We start from the raw sequence: 15,637 nt of genomic DNA on the forward strand, positions 1-15,637 counted from the left end.
CTGCTTCTTTACTCTGGTATGTCCTTTGAGACTCAGACCCACTAAAATAATATGAAGATTACAGGCTTTTTTTGTTTTTTGTTTTTTTTGTGGTATGCGGGTCTCTCACTGTCGTGGCCTCTCCCGTTGTGGAGCACAGGCCCCGGACGCACAGGCTCAGCGGCCATGGCTCACGGGCCCAGCCGCTCCGCGGCATGTAGGAACCTCCCGGACCGGGGCATGAACCCGCGTCCCCTGCATCGGCAGGCGGACTCCCAACCACTGCGCCACAAGGGAGGCCCCAAGTTATTGTTTTTAATGTGTGCAGAGAGCATGTTCTAGGGCTCATTAACTTACTGAGCTCACTGGGCAGGATGTGGGTCTCATGCCACCATTGTTTTATTGTTTCGGGGCATGTCTCGTGCTTCTGTTGCATGGTCTTGTTGCTAAGCAAGCCTGCTTGGCTTTGTGGTTAAGCAAACCTGCTTTCTTGAGTCATCATTAACTTACAGGGGTCTTCCATACTTTTTCTACTTACAATCCTCTAGTGGGATTACCTGTTTAATCACCTACTTTGTGCCTTTACTCTGTCCCTATCACAATCATTTCAAGGAACCCAGACTTCCGCATCTTCCCCTACATAGAAAACACTAAATTCATTGACTGGTTTGTTTCTTCCTTTAATGAGCAGTAATCAATCTTTTGATGTTCTGGGTTTGTTGCAAAAACCCCTATATACCCTGGCTCTGACCTTACCACTTTGGAGTGGTCCCTCAGAGCTCTCAGAGAGGCTGTCTCCTGAACTTGAGTCCTCAGACCGCCCACCAAATGAAACATAATTCTCAGCTTTGAGGTTGTGCATTTTTTCCTCAATAAGTGACAGTTTACTTCTGTGATTCCAGGGAAAGGGAAATAAGGAAATACAAACGTTGCCTCTCAACCACCTATTCCACAAACAGAAAGTAAAAAAGAGGGGCTCGGAACGACCCAAGCTGGTGGTACCTGGCCTACACAGATGTGGTCCCTGCTGCCAACAGAAGGCTGGACTTTCAAACTCAAAGCCTCAGGGTAAGTATTTCTCAGGAGACCCAGGAATTCAGAATCCAGCCAAACCCTAGTATCTTCATGAGGAAATTCTTGGTGCACAAGCAATGGGCTCCAATTATAAAACGTGTTACAGTGGGTGGAGTTTTTGTTCTTCCTACCATGAATAGAGGTAAGTGAAATCCTTGCCTTTAAGAGACCTTTTCTGAGCTGCCTAGAAAATTCTGTCTGCAAGCGCTGAACTCACCAATAGAAAGAACTCTTTATTTAATTTTTATTGAAGTAGAGTTGATTTATTATGTTGTGTTAATTTCTGCTGTATAGCAAAGTGATTCAATTAAACATATATATATATATACATTTTTTAATATCATTTTCTATTACGGTTTATCACAGGATATTGAATAGAGTTCCCTGTGCTCTATAGTAGGACCTTGTTGTTTATCCATCCTATATATAAAAGCTTACATCTGCTAACTCCAACCTTCCTCTCCATCCCTCCCCCAACTCCTTCCCCCTTGGCAACCACAAATCTGTTTTCTATGTCTGTGAGTCTGTGTCTGTTTCCTAGATATGTTCACTTGTGTCATATTTTAGAACCGGTGGAAATGACTCAGTTAGGCAGTGTGAGACATAGCCTGCATCTACAATGCCCGCCCCTTGCCTCACACCCGTACTGCCATGGTGAAATGATCCCAGTTTATTACTTCATGGAAAACCTAGATTGACACTAGCACAATAGAACAAACTTATCATCATCTCATCTTGTACCACCGTAATGTAATTCAATTCACAAAAAGTTAATTTACCCATCAATTTTCAGTGCTCCTGGACACGAATGTAGTTCAAGAGGTGCTATTCAGACGACGAAAGCAAACAAACAAACAAACCAAAAAACCCCACACGGCTCAGAGAGACAATATGGCATCAGGTCTGGTGTAATATAATTGGGGACACTGAGGACCAAACTTGAATGAACATAGTTCACTCAAGAGGGGCAGCCACTACAGCCAGAACTGGTTGTTTCTTTGTGCAGAGGCTGGTGGTGTCTTTCTAGAGTATCTGATTTTTCAAGAGAAAAAGAAAAACTAGGTTTGGGGTGAAATCAATCACATTTCAACGTTGATCAACACCAGGAAAACAATAAAGCATGATGATGTTGGCCAAACAGAACAAGTCTTGGGGCTGTATCTGCCTCCAGAGCTGCCGTTTTAGGGTCTTTGGTATAATGCTTTCCTTGACAGTGTGATTTTGAGGGCTGGAGAAAAAAACTAAGGTGGGTTAATTAACGTATTTATTTTCAATGTATAAAAAACCATCTGGCACAAAAGTGCACCTCTTTGACATCATGCTCCAATCCTTATTGAATATTTTTCCTGCTCCCACAGACTTTAACATAAATATTAAAGGATTCATCACATTTGTGAATGTAAATTAACTCACACAGGCTCCTGGGGGAGCCCTGGCCTGAGAAGGAATTGCTTCTAGGAAGACACGCTTGGGGGTCAATTAGTGATGTCTTCCTTGCACAGGTGCTAGGGAGCTGTGGCCTGCTTGTTTTGTCTCAGCCATGTTTACTATAAATTCAAGTTTAAATTCTGTGACAGGTCCTGAAGGTCTTCAAATCCAACTAACAACCAAGCATTCAAGATGTTTTCTCAGTAGCCATGATTGGTATCTTCATCTCTATCACCCGAAAGTCAAACATCACAAAAGCAGCGTTGTTTAACAAAGGATTTAGTATCCTTATTTCTCCCTAAATTCCACTCTTTATTTTTTTTGACAATTTTAAGTTTTTTAAATTAATTTTATTGGAGTATAGTTGATTTACAATGTTGTGTTACTTTCTGCTCTACAGCCAAGTGAATCAGTATATATATATATATATATATATATATATACATATATACATATGTATATATATACATATATATATATATCTTTTTTAGGATCTAGCCTCATATAGGTCACTACAGAGCATTGAGTAGAGTTCCCTGTGCTATACAGTAGGTCCCCCACTATCTTTCTTTTAAGGTAATAATGCTTTGTGGTAATAACGCTTTGTACTCTTGCCCCACATGGTTCTTTGCACAAACTGTCTTCCCCTGTGGACTCATGGGGTTCCTAGGGTTGAGAGTCTCTCTGAGTCCTTCTCCCATATAACCTGGTTACATGCCCCTGAGAACTGAGTTGTGATTTTTTAAGATTAAGGTAAAATTCACATATCATAAAATTCACCTTGTAAAGTGTACAAATTAGTGGATTTTTAGGTTCACAGTTGTGTAACAGTCACTACTAACTAATTTTAGGATATTTTCATCACCCCCAAAGGAAACATCCTACTCATTAGCAGTCACTGCTCATTTCTGCTTCCCCGCCTACAGCCCCTGACAACCACAAATCTACCTTCTGTTTCCATGGACTTTTCTATTCTGGACATTTCATATAAATGGAATTATACAATCTATTGCTTTTCACGACTGGCTTCTTGCACTGAGCAGGTTTTCAAAGCTCATCTATGTGGTAGCATCTAACAGTGTGTAATTCCTCTAAATGGCTGGATAATAGTCCATTGTATGGATAGACCATATGTGTTTATCCAATTATGCAGAAAATGGACATTTGGGGTTTTTTTTGGCATTACGAATAACGTTGCTATGAAGATTCATGTACAAGTTTTTGTGTTGACATATATTTTTATTTCTCTTGGATGTATACCTAGGAGTGAGAATTCTGGGTCATATGAGAAATCCATGTTTAATATTTTGAGAGACTGTTTCCCAAAGCAGCTGCTTCATTTTACATTCCCACCAGTATGGGTATTCCAATTTCTAAATCCTTGACAGCCATGATTTTGAGAAAACTCTCCACAGAAGCTATGAACTGTTACATTCCAGACTTCTCTACCCATCCATCAACAAACATTTTGGAAAGGTCTTTCCTTGGGTTGTCCATCAAGAGGAAAATTTCTCCACTGGGGAGGATGCCCTATTTTACATAAGGAACCACTTGCAGAATCTAAACTGAGACACAGGGACTTCCCTGGAGGTCCAGTGGTTAAGACTTCATCTTCCTATGCAAGGAGTGTGGGTTCGATCCGTGGTCAGGGAGCTAAGTTCCCACATGCCTCGGGGCCAAAAAACCAAAACATAAAACAGAAGCAATACTGTAACAAATTCAATAAAGACTTTAAAAATGGTCCACATAAAAAAAATCATTAAAAAATAAATAAACAGAGACACAGAAGCACCAGTGGAAACATCTCAGTTTCTGTTTATCAACCTGGGTATTATTTTCTTCCAAATACCCCCATATTCACCAAGAATGCTCTTTTTTAATGAACCTACTGGAGTAGGTATTCATTAAGTGCTGCATTGAACAGATGACTGGATATATGCATGACTGAATAAATGAAAAATAGATGGATGAATGAACAAGCTCAGGGAATATTTACTGAACACCCTGTATATACCAGATGCTGTGCTGGACGTAGATACAGAAGTGAACCCCGGAGACTTGTGAGAACCCATAGAGATCACGTTCTATTGTGGGCAAAAGACAGAACAAAGCAAAGAAACAAGTTAAAGAAAAATTCCAGCCAGGGGTAAATGCTATAAAGGAAACAAGAATTCCAGTAGAATGTTTGGATCTTTGGAAGAGAACTTTAGAAATAACCTTTCCTCTATCCTATCCACATGCTACATTGTTCTCAATTTCATTATTTTCAAAGCTAATTTTCAAAAATTCTCACCCATTGACCATTGTCTAAAATGACCCTTCTCTGATCAAAGAGTAAACCCCAAACTCCTTGGCTCAGCTGGCATGCTCTTCATGCTTCTACTAACAAATTGGTCGACCAGACATACACCGGGGTCCTAGCCTGGGTGGAGACCCCCTGTCTCGGCCAGAGAGGTTCTTTTTCTGATCTGATTCAAAATAACAAAACCGACGTTGAGACTGGAACAGCACAGGCTTTGTTCAATGGCCAAAGAATGGAGAAGCAGGAACCTAGTTCACAAATTAACTCCTCAAGCCAATTCAGGCAGACACCATATATAGAAGAGGGTCAAGGTAAAAGGGAGGGATTTGGAAAGAGTGGGAAGAATATTCATGAGTTACCCAAGAACAAGGGCATGGTTTGGACTAGGAATTGAGGCAACTCTCCTTTTTAGTCCTTATTTGAGCTTTCTGGTTGTTGTCATGGCAATTGTCAACTGTCATGGCACCTGTGGGTGTGTCATTTAGCTAATGTACTACAATAAGCCTATAAGGAGGCTCAAGGTCCACTGGAAGTCAACTCTTCTGCCATCTTGGACATCATTGGTTCTAACTGGTTCTTGTTTTTTCCCTTTGCAGCTTCCTCCTGACACTTAGATAAGAGAATAGGTTTCTATCTGAGGGAGGGGCAGGGGTATGATCCTGGGGGGACAGCCTTGGTAACACTTGTCCTTCGACATCATCTCCAACACTTCCCCTACAATCGGAGCTTTGAGACAATTGATACCTCCCCTATTTTCCCAAGCAGTTTGAGCATTTATAAAAAAAGAGCCAAGGCTTTTTCAACTATGAGAACGCCTTACTTCTCATTGTCTTCCTAATCAAATTCTGTCTGCTCCCTCATGCCTCCTATATCTACTTCCAGACCCTTTTCAATCATTTCCCAAATCATAAAATAGAGTTCCTTATCACCATCTGCTGATATGACCTAGCACTTTCTCCCAGTTTAGCTGCATATCTAATAAACGACACTGAAAACCTTTCAGAGGCAGGACACAGGTGAGCTTTCATCTTCATATCCTCAGTGCTCAAGACAGTGAATGGTACAACGTATATGATTGATTGACAGAGGGATGGATGAATGAATGAATGAGAAAAGCTTCTTCCTTTCTCCTTAGCAGGAAACCCCTGCCCAACAGGAGATTGTATGAGCCATCTGGAGTCCTTCAGTTGCCTCCCAACACAGGTCCAGAACTGACTTGCAGTAAGTTATGTTACCTAAGCTGGACTAGAGTCCTTCTTAGCAGCTTTTGGACTGAACTTGGTTGGAAAATATTCTTTTCCATCCTTATCACAGAGTTGCACAGATATGAGCTTCAATCCACTCACAGTCATGGTCCCTACTGTGTGAAGAAGCTTATCTGGAGAAATAAAAGGGATGCATAGAAACAAGAAACAGGAGCAAGGGTCCAGTCACGGTTTCATCTCTGGTTCCAATCATCCTGAAGCCCCCACCTTCTAAAGATTAGTTTATGAGATTTTATGAGATCCAAGATATTATCCTCCTTTCCACCTTTTTTTTCTGCAAGTAGAATTCAGTTCTCACCCAGGGACAATTTTACCCTGAGGGTAAAAGACGTTCCAGGGGACATTTAGCAAGGTCTGGAGACACTTTTGGTTGTTACAACTCAGGCAAGTGGTTGTCTCTGGCATCTAGTGGGTAGAGGCTAGGGATGCTGATAAACACTGTACAATGTACAGGATGGACCCTCACAACAAAGGATTATCAGATCGCAAATGGCAGGGTTGAGAAGCCCTGAATTCGTAAGAACTCAAGCCTTATAACAAGGATTCTAGCTGGTGCATTTATGCCTGGGACTTGGGAAGGCCACGCCCTGAGGCGGCAGGCTACGCTCCACCCTGAGAAGCAAACCTACCAAGTAACATCCGCAAGTCAACCTCTGAAACATGCATCCTACACAGCCGGCATCTCCATGTTAAAGTAATTGATTTCTATTTGTTCATGGCCTTCCCTGGCAGGCAGGTGAAAAACACTTTTTCTTCCCCTCGTAATTTTGCTCTCTTCAGGCAAGGGTACCCCACGATCTTGACCTCTGAAGTTAAACAAATAAAAACAGGGCTTATTAGCCTTGGTTTTTTTTAAACAACTCCATCAACGTTCCATGGTTTATGTAGGCTGGAGATGTGGGCCTATTGATTTGACTTGAAAGAACTCCTTCTTCCTGGAGAGTAGATGTCTACTATTCTGCAATTTGCAGCCTCTGTGCTGTCAGACAGGCCTGTGTCTCCCCAAAGCTTTATCGATTGGTGAGGCCACTGATTTTTTAATGAACCCATGTACAATGCAGAATATGAGTAGCCTTGGGGCTTCCCTGGTGGCGCAGTGGTTGAGAGTCTGCCTGCCGATGCAGGGGACACGGGTTCATGCCCCGGTCCGGGAGGATCCCACATGCCGCGGAGTGGCTGGGCCCGTGAGCCATGGCCGCTGAGCCTGTGAGTCCAGAGCCTGTGCTCCACAACGGGAGAGGCCACAACAGTGAGAGGCCCGTGTACCGCAAAACAAAACAAAAACAAAAACAAAAACAAAAACAAAAAGAATATGAGTAGGCTTGTATTGATTCAACCTCAAGGGATGCCTTCTTTATAGAGAAAGCCCCCCTCTAAACGTTTCCCATTTCATTTTGTCTTTGTGTTGTTTCATTTTGCTATTCATTTCATCTTTTGCACACAGTGAAATGAGATGCTTAACAACCATCTGGCTCCATGCACAAGTGTTTGCTTCCAAACGCTTCCCCAGAGGGTCAAAGCCTCTGATTGATCTTAGTACATTCACTTTAACCTTTCAGCATTCATGAAGAAATGGGTGCTCAGTCATGATTCAGGGCGTCGTCCCACTAACGCAGCAGCCAATTAAAACATCCATGAAGTTCGTTAAGTGTTCCTTTAATGCTTATCATCATGCTTTGTCATAGCTGACAAAGCACAGACCCTGGAGTGGGATGAATGGGACCCAAACCTCATTTTACTTGTTTAGTTCATGAATGATCTTGGCATGTAAATTTCCAGAGCCTTGGTCTCTTACTGTGAAATGGAGAAAAAATCAGTTATATCCTAGAGGATTACTGTATCCATCACTTAAAAAACCGGGTGCCTGAGAATCATTCAGCAAATTCAGTTCTCCACTCTCTACCTTCCTGGTTGCTGTAAAGAAAAGATGATCTGACAAAACTTGGGAACTTTAGAAAAATTGCATATTGGCCCTAAAACCAACCAAAGGACCCTTCCATTGCATAAAATGAGTATTTTGAAAAGATTAAGAAACCAAGTCAAGGACCTACTGCATAGCACAGGGCTATATATATATATATATATATATATATATATATATATATATATACACACACACACACACACACACACACACACTCAATATTCTGTAATAATCTATATGGGAAAAGAATCTGAAAAAGAATAGATATATATGTAAAACTGAATCACTTTGCTGTACACCTGAAATTAACACAACATTGTAAATCAACTATACTGCAATATAAAACAAAAATTTAAAAAAGAGAGGACTTCCCTGGTGATGCAGTGGTTAACAATCTGCCTGCCAACGCAGCGTACATGGGTTTGAGCCCTGGTCTGGGAAGATCTCACATGCCGTGGAGCAACTAAGCCCGTGTGCCACAACTACTGAGCCTGTACTCTGGAGCCCGTGAGCCACAACCTCTGAGCCTGTGCACCACAACTACTGAATCCCGTGCACCTAGAGCCCATGCTCCGCAACAAGAGAAGCCACCACAGTGAGAAGCCCACGCACCGCAACGAAGAGTAGCCCCCACTCGCTGCAACTAGAGAAAGCCCGCGTGCAGCAACGAAGACCCAGCACAGCCAAAAATTAAAAAAATAAATTAAAAATAAATAAATAAAAGAGAAAGAAACCAAGGCTTGGAAGATGAAACAACTAGCCCAAGGTCACGGAAGGTGTAGTAGAACCAGGATTTGAATCTATGTCATGTGGCTCCAGACTCTGCACTCTGCTGCATAGACATCTATGCAGGGTATCTACCCACATATAACCACAGTTCTAAAGACTGTTGGAAATGCATTATCACCAATATAAAATACAAAGGAATGGAGTATTTGATGGCGAGATTAAAATAGGGGCACAGAACTAAGGAAGAAACAGAAAGGCCAGGGGGACAGGTAGCGGATGGACTATGGGGAATAGACTGAAAGTTTACACAACCTGATTTAAGAATCAAAAAGAGGTTCCAAGGGCAGTAGGAGTAAATGTAAAAGTCTCCTGGACTCCCGGTAGCAAGCAGAGCAAAAGAGGGATCAGGTCCCTCCTGGAACGTAGAATGAGTACAAATGTGCCCCGTGGTCCTCAGGCCACCTGCCCGGGAGCTGCCCACTCATCTCGGCTACACCAGGCAAAGGGCCAGGCCACTGCTTTGTTCAATGCCCACTAGCGGGGATTCCTCAGGCAGGAAAACTTGAGTTGCCTGCACACATCCTTAGACGCACCCCACTCTCTCCTTTGCAAGCACTCCACTGCTGAAGTGTGTTACGGAAAGATCAGCTTTCTGAGGTGGAGCCACAAGGTAGAGCTAAGCTCCACGCAGCAGGTGCGGTCAAGGGCCGGCCAGCTTTACATGCCACGGCTAAGGGGAGTCTGAGAGGTTGGAACCAAGTGACTGCAGGACAGTCTGCAGCACCTTGTGTTAGAACAAAGGTTACAGAGGGAGCATTGGACAGCTTTAATGCTGTGACTATTAGCATCTTTTAAAGTTTAGTAAAAGGAGTCCAATAAGGGCTGAATGTAGGTAAGCTATGGCCCCTTCTGTTCTCAACACACCTGGATGGTGGTCTCTAGTTTAGGTTTTTAACATCCCAGAGACATAACCAGGGAGCCCCCTGAGTTATTTTCAGGAGCAGAAATGCTGCTGCTGCTGCTGTTGATAATAATAATAATGATGATGATGGTGATAACAACGCACCTGCTTCATGATTTGCATTTTACAAATTGTCAATTATACGAAATGTCTCACTCACTGCTTTGCCCATTATGCCTCAAGAAGCACCTGGAAGCATGGACCCTTGTTGATTGACCGACTGATAGATAATGATATTATATCATATTCATAGAACAACGGGGCTTGGGAGATAGACCGAGCTTACCTTTTCTGTTAAGAGGAAAAGCTGAGATTCCTAGAGTTGAATTGACTTGCTGAGGGTGATGGAGTCACTGGCTAAGAGAGAAGTCTCACTTTTCTGTATTAAAGGCAAAATAGAGTGTGGTTATGAGCATGAAGGGTAGGACCCCCCGTGCCTGGGTTCAAACTCCAGCCCCACCACTCACCTCTTGTGTAGACACTGCACGTGAACCCAGAGGAAGCTGCTGACATTCCCCAGAGGTGACGTCAGGTTCTACGTAGTGACCAATTTCCTTTCCATCTCTGAGCAAGCAGCTGGTCACATTCGATTTCCTCTGACAGCCCATCCATCAGAAGACACTCTTCCTCACCTTTACCCATCAGAGACTGCATGTGAAACTAAGATGCTTCCCTGGAGCAGGGAAAGCTTTAAAATGTTGATGTAACTTCTTTGAGCACTTTAGCATCTCATTAGTATCTGGTCCAGCTGATACTGAAGGCTGAAAACTTAATTATTGCAGAGGAAGTTGGCAGGCGCTCTCTTCCAGGGCAGCAATAGTGTTTTATTTATTTCCCTCTGAGAACGAAAAAAGTCCGGTCCCAGGCTGATGATGCTTGACTGGTTTCTGGTGTTCCGGAAAGCAAGGTTCCTTGGCAAGCAATACAGTCCCTAACAACACAAAGACATGAGCCCATTCTTTAGTCTGAAAGACAGACGCTCAAAGGTTATGATATAATCACACCCCGGGACTCGCAGTTTTCTTCCTTCTTCAAAAGGCCTTCAAAGAACCTTAGTAAAAATAAGAAAATGGGCCTTATAGGGGATGTGGTTGGAAACACAAGCGTTTTGAAAATTCAGAAAAGCTAACTCCAACAAACTGATCCCTTTGATGAAAAGCAGTAGCCGGGGGTAATTTTTCTAATAGTTTTAAGAATGCTCTATATCTACACAACACACTGAAAATTCAGTCATGCACAGAGCTGATGAGGGGCAGCTCTGGAGCCAGCAAGCACCTATGGGTACCTAGGGGTCCACCACCTATTAACTGGGTGATTTGAGGTGAGTTACATGATGTCTCCACATCTGTAAAGTCACACAATAAATACTATTTTTTGTGTAATACCTACCTCAAAAAGATCTGTGGGTGAAGGGGTCAATATGTCAAACAAGCTTATAATAGTGCCTAGTGTCAGCTTAGAAATTATTAACCATTTCTTTTTTTTTTTAATTTATTTTTGGCCACATTGGGTCTTTGTTGCTGGGCACTGGCTTTCTCTAGTTGCAGTGAGCAGGAGCTACTCTGTTGCTGTGTGTGGGCTTCTCACTGTGGTGGCTTCTCTTGTTGTCGAGCAAGGGCTCTAGGCGCACGAGCTTCAGTAGTTGTGGCACGCGGACTCAGTAGTTGTGGCTCGCGGGCTCTAGAGCACAGGCTCACTAGTTGTGGCACACAGTTTTAGTTGCTCCGCAGCATGTGGGATCTTCCCGGACCAGGGCTCAAACCTGTGTTCCCTGCACTGGCAGGCAGATTCCTATCCACTGTGCCACCAGGGAAGCCCGATTCTTAACAATTTCTTTTCATTAGCCTGATTATAACCCTCTAGGGGCAGGAGGCAAAGACAGCCCATCCTGGGGTCTCACAAAGCTCTCTGTACATCATTCTGCTCAGAGAAGGTCATCAATATCTATTCAATATGGTGGAACGAAAGCGTTTTATTAAATCATAATCCCTCAGGTCTCAAGCCCAAGTCAAAGCATGAATGAAGAGTTTCCAAATACCAATCCACGCCTCTATGATGATTCTCAATGTCAGGACATTCACTGGAAATGTTCTAGCAAAGACTATGTGACCACTCAGGCACTCACTGCATCTTTGGATAATGTTATGGGCTGAATTGTGTCTCCCCAAAACTCTTTATTTTTTCTGATATAATTTCTCCTGTTTATTTTATGTTTTTCATTTTTTTATTGAGGTATAGTTGATTTACAATGTTGCTTTAATTTCTGTTGTACAGCAAAGTGAGTCAGTTATACATATATATACATTCTTTTTTTAATATTCTTTTCCATGATGGTTTGTCACAGGATATTGAATATAGCTCCCTGTGCTATACAGTATGACCTTGTTGTTTATCCATTCTATATAGAATAGCTTACATCTGCTGACCCAAAGTCCCCACTCCATCCCTCCCCCAACCCCCTCCCCCTTGGCAACCACAAGTCTCTATGTCTGTGAGTCTGTTTCTGTTTCATAGATAAGTTCATTTGTGTTATATTTTAGATTCCACAAATAAAGTGATATCGGTTGGTATTTATCTTTCTCTGTCTGATTTCCTTCACTTAGTGTGATAATCTCTAGTTGCATCCACATTGCTGCAAGTCTCCCTGAAATTCTTATGGACTGAATTATTGAAGTCCTAAGACCTTTAGGGAAGTAATGAAGATGAAATGAGGTCATAAGCGTGGGCCCTAATCTAATAGGACTGGTGTCCTTACAAGAAGAGGCAGAGACACCAAAGACCACTCTTCCTTCCTTGGATTAGGGCCCAAATCGGTTGCCTTTTAACTTCTACTTGAACTTTTAAGTGGAATTCACTTAAAAAAAAAAAAGACTCCATTGACATGATGGCCCTTCCAATCCTTAAGAAGAGTTTCCATCCCGTCTTCGTCCCAGCCATGAGCCTTTTCCTTTTCTCACCCGGTAAACACTGATGCTTTCTTTCATTGTTTCTCCTGTGGTTTCATGTCTGGGGCCCTCGGCACCACCATGAACACCTCTTAAAGAACACACTGCAATGCATCAGAGCTCGTCACATTACCTGCAATGACAGAGGAGGCACAAAGGGACAAGGGACATGAAGTGTGTTTCCTGCATTGGCCAAAGCAAGAGTATTCAGGGCTCATACACCATAATCCAATGGGTCTTAGAGTGTACATTTTTGATAGAGCAAGTGCTTATTTTGCAAATGAGTTATTTAGGGATACTCTTTATTTCCTCAACGACTCAGATCTCTCTTGAAATCCTGGTCCTGCCCATTTGATCTTTTCATGGTTCACTCTTGACAGAGACCGGGTTACAGAGTTCACATTCCTCTGAGCTATAGTTTCAGAAAACAAGCAGAATAAGTGTGAAGAGAAATGGCACGTGTAATTATAGTGCTAACTTAATCTTCTCAACAATGTACATGGTAAGTACTCTTTTTCTTCTCTTTTATATAGATGATTTGCTTTACATTGATATTAAATTGGGAACTGATAGGTACTTGTCAACAGAACAGAAAATGTGGAGTGAAAATCTGAAAACATGATAATTGAACTAGAGAAGGTGAAGCATTGTCATGTTTTACACGTATTTTTTGTTCCCTCTAAATAAAATTGTATTATTTTTTTGTTTTATTTTGTTCACTTTTATTTTATTTAGTTTTTATACAGCAGGTTCTTATTAGTTATCTACTTTGTACATATTAGTGTATATATGTCAATCCCAATCTCCCAATTCATCCCACCACCACCCCCACCCCGCTTTCCCCCCTTAGTGTCCATACATTTGTTCTCTACAAACATCTGGGTCTCTATTTCTACCTTGCAAACTGGTTCTACTGTACCATTTTTCTAGATTCTACATATATGCAATAATATAGGATATTTGTTTTTCTATTTCTGACTCACTTCACTCTGTATGACAGTCTCTATGTCCATCCACGTCTCTACAAATGACCCAATTTCGTTCGTTTTTATGGTTGAGTAATATTCCATTGTATATATGTACCATATCTTCTTTACCCATTCATCTGTCAATGGGCATTTAGTTGCTTCCATGACCTGGCTATTGTAAATAGCACTGCAATGAACATTGGGGTGCATTGTCTTCTTGAATTATGGTTTTCTCTGGGTGTATGCCTAGTAGTGGGATTTCTGGGTCATATGGTACTTCTATTTTTAGTTTTCTAAGGAACCTCCATACTGTTCTCCATAGTGGCTGTATCAGTTTACATTCCCAACAATAGTGCAAGAGGGTTCCGTTTTCTCCACACCCTCTCCAGCATTTGTTGTTTGTAGATTTTCTGATAAGACCCATTCTAACCAGTGTGAGGTGATACCTCATTGTAGTTTTGATTTGCATTTCTCTAATAACTAGTAATGTTGAGCAGCTTTTCACATGCCTCTTGGCCATCTGTATATCTTCTTTGGAGAAAAGTCTATTTAGGTCTTCTGCCCATTTTTGGAATGGGTTGTTTGTTTTTGTAATATTGAGCTGCACGAGCTATTTATATATTTTGGAGATTAATCCTTTGTCTGTTGATTCATTTGCAAATATTTTCTCCCATTCTGAGGGTTGTCTTTTCGTTGCTTATGGTTTCCTTTGCTGTGCAAAAGCTTTTAAGTTTCATTAGGTCCCATTTGTTTATTTTTGTTTTTATTTCCATTACTCTAGGAAGTGGGTTAAAAAAGATCTTGCTGTGATTTATGTCAAAGAGTGTTCTTCCTATGTTTTTCTCTAAGACTTTTAGAGTGTCTGGTCTTACATTCAGGTCTTTAATTCATTTTGAGTTTATTTTTGTGTATAGTGTTAGGGTGTGTGCTAATTTCATCCTTTTACATGTAACTGTCCAGTTTTCCCAGCACAACTTATTGAAGAGACTGTCTTTTCTCCATTGTATATTCTTGCCTCCTTTATCAAAGATAAGTTGACCATATGTTCATGGGTTTATCACTGAGCTTTCTATCCTGTTCCACTGATCTGTATTTCTGTTTTTGTGCCAGTACCATATTGTCTTGATTACTGTAGCTTTGTGGTATAGTCTGAAGTCAGGGAGCCTGATTCTTCCAGCTCCATTTTTTTCCCTCAAGACTGCTTTGGCTATTCAGGTTCTTTTGTGTCTCCATACAAATTTTGAGATTTTTTGTTCTAGTTTCCTAAAAAATTCCATTGGTAATTTGATAGGGATTGCATTGAATCTGTAGATTGCTTTGGGTAGTGTACTTATGTTCATAATATTGATTCTTCCAATCCAAGAACATGGTATATCTCTCCATCTGTTTGTGTCATCTTTGATTTCTTTCATCAGTGTGTTATAATTTTCTGAGTACAGGTCTTTTACCTCCTTAGGTAGGTTTATTCCTAGGTATTTTATTCTTTTTGTTGCAATTTTGAAAGGGATTGTTTTCTTAATTTCTCCTTCTCATCTTTCGTTGTTAGTGTATAGGAATGCAAGAGATTTCTGTGCATTAAAATCGTAGTCATTCATCCATGCACCAAGTATTATCTAAACATATATTCTTGTCAAATTTCTGTTCTGGGCATGAAGATGATAAATAAAGAAACAATCAAAAGGTACAGAGGTCAAGGTTGGAAGAGTCCATTCTCACCAGGGAGATTAAACAATCACAAATAGATATTTCAGATATCCATTAAGGAAAGGAAGACTTGAGGAACTGGGGGTGGAAAGAACTCATTAAAGTTGACACAGAAGTATAGATGTGGGGCTTCCCTGTGGCACAGTGGTTAAGAATCCGCCTGCCAATGCAGGTGACACAGGTTTGAGCCCTGGTCCAGGAAGATCCCACATGCTGCTGAGCAACTAAGCCCGTGAGCCACAACTATTGAGCCTGCATGCCACAACTATTGAAGCCTGCGCACCTAGAGCCCATGTTCTGCAACAAGAGAAGCCAGCACAATGAGAAGCCCGCGCACCACAACAAAGAGTAGCCCCCA

At 41.6% G+C, this 15,637-nt stretch overlaps 1 long non-coding RNA gene across 1 annotated transcript; it reads right to left on the minus strand.

Moving 5' to 3' along the window:
- Nucleotides 1–7,891: 7,891 nt before the first annotated feature.
- Nucleotides 7,892–10,681, minus strand: LOC308626915. Its single transcript, XR_014017322.1, has 3 exons — nt 10,130–10,681; nt 9,949–10,041; nt 7,892–7,962 (listed from the first exon to the last, which is right to left on the minus strand). It is a non-coding gene; the product is annotated as an uncharacterized lncRNA (long non-coding RNA).
- Between the last annotated feature and the right edge of the window lie 4,956 nt (nt 10,682–15,637).

The sequence above is a fragment of the Mesoplodon bidens genome, assembly GCF_964165515.1.
Source record: "Mesoplodon bidens genome assembly, chromosome: 13".
NCBI lineage: Eukaryota > Metazoa > Chordata > Mammalia > Artiodactyla > Ziphiidae > Mesoplodon > Mesoplodon bidens.